Raw genomic sequence first — 1,897 nt, 5'->3', positions numbered from 1 at the left:
TATACCAGATTTTAAGCTGTATTACAGAGCTATAGTCATAAAAACAACATGGTACTGGCACAAAAATAGACCCATAGATCAATGGAACAAAATTGAAGACCCAAATATAAGTAAATGCAATTTCAGCCACCTGATATTTGACAAAGGGGCCTGGAATATTCACTGGAGGAAAGACAGCATGTTCAGCAAATGGTGCTGGTAAAACTGCATCTCTACTTGTAGAAGAATGAAACTAAACCCCTTTCACTCTGCACAAAAGTCAATTCCAAATGGCTCAAAGGCCTCGATGTAAAGCCTGAAACTCTGAAACTCTTAGAAGAAAACATTGGGAAAAACCTACAAGATATAGTTGTAGGAAAGGATTTTCTAAACCGGATATCAATTGCTCAGGAAACAAGGGCAAGAACTAAAAAATGGGACCTCATCAAACTAAAAAGCTTCTGTACATCAAAGGAGGCAACCAAGGAAGCGAACAGAAAACCCACAGAATGGGAGAAAATCTTCATCAGTGATACATCCGACAGAGGTTTAATAACCAGAATATATAATGAACTCAAAAAACAGAGAACCAAGACAAGAAGCAACCCAATTAAAAGATGGGCTAAGGAGCTCAATAGAGAGTTCTAAAATGGTGAAGCAAAGATGGCTATGAAACATCTTAAAAGATGTTCAACATCACTAATAATCAGGGAAATGCAAATTAAAACCACTTAAAAATTTCATCTTACCCTAGTCAGACAAATGATACCAAATGTTGGAGAGGATGTGGGGAAAGGGGAACACTCATTCACTGATGGTGGGGCTGCAAACTGGTTCAACCCCTATGGAAAGCAGTGTGGAGAACTCTTAGAAAACTACAAATGAACCTACCATTTGACCCAGTTATACCACTCCTTGGCATATACCCAAAGAACTCGTCCTGTTGCAGAGACACTTGTACATCCATGTTTGTTGCTGCTCTTTTCACAATAGCTAAGAGAGGGAAGCAACCTAAGTGTCCCTCAATTGATGAGTGGATAATGAAAATGTGGTTCATATATACGATGGAGTTTTACTCAGCAGTAAAGAAAGATGAAATCATGAAGTTTGCAGGTAAATGGATGGAACTAGAAACCGTTATACTAAGTGAAGTAACACAATCTCAGAAAAAAATCGACATATGTTCTCCCTCCTATGTGGATCCTAGAACCAGACCCTGATAAATGAGTATGTAACTAGACATAACTACAGGAACCAGGATAATGGAAAGGAAACAGGGATATAAAGTAAAAGAAATAACCTGAAAGAGAAGAACAGTAGGGAGATATGGATAAGAACTGGGTTAGTTTAAGGAAGTGGGGAAGGAAGGGTATACAAGGAACCTAGGGGATAAAGGGAAAGAAGGGGCTCAAGAGAGGTAGGACCATAGGAGAAGGGTATTAGTAAGGGAGAAAGGGGGGAAATGGGGGAACCTTAAGTGGGAAAACCATAATGGAGGGGTGAGACAATGCAAGAGATAAACAATGCCTAGCTAGTTTTGAAAACCAGAGGGAACAATATTATTCCTTTAACCTACTGACAAATTATACATAGCAGATCAAGAAATTTATGTCTAGGTAAGGTTTATCTGAGAACAACTGGTCTTTGCCCAAGATTTATCTACATGAAACACAGTAATTAAAAGTACCAGACTGGTAGAACTAACCTTCTTGAATGTTTGACAGACTTACTTTGAGGCCTATAATAATTTGGTCAGAGGGACATAAAGGACAGTTTTTTGCTCCTTGCCTTCCTAGGTCGACTAGTTCCATGGGACTATGTGCATCTCTCAAAATGTTCTGTAATGGTGGTGGGTCACCTGTCCTCTTGATCAAGGAGGCTGAGGAGACCCCACCAGATGGCCTTGAACAGTGTCCAG

Source organism: Nannospalax galili, unplaced genomic scaffold (assembly GCF_000622305.1).
Source record: "Nannospalax galili isolate Female #2095 unplaced genomic scaffold, S.galili_v1.0 scaffold368, whole genome shotgun sequence".
Taxonomy (NCBI): domain Eukaryota; kingdom Metazoa; phylum Chordata; class Mammalia; order Rodentia; family Spalacidae; genus Nannospalax; species Nannospalax galili.
This window is presented reverse-complemented; position numbering follows the sequence as displayed.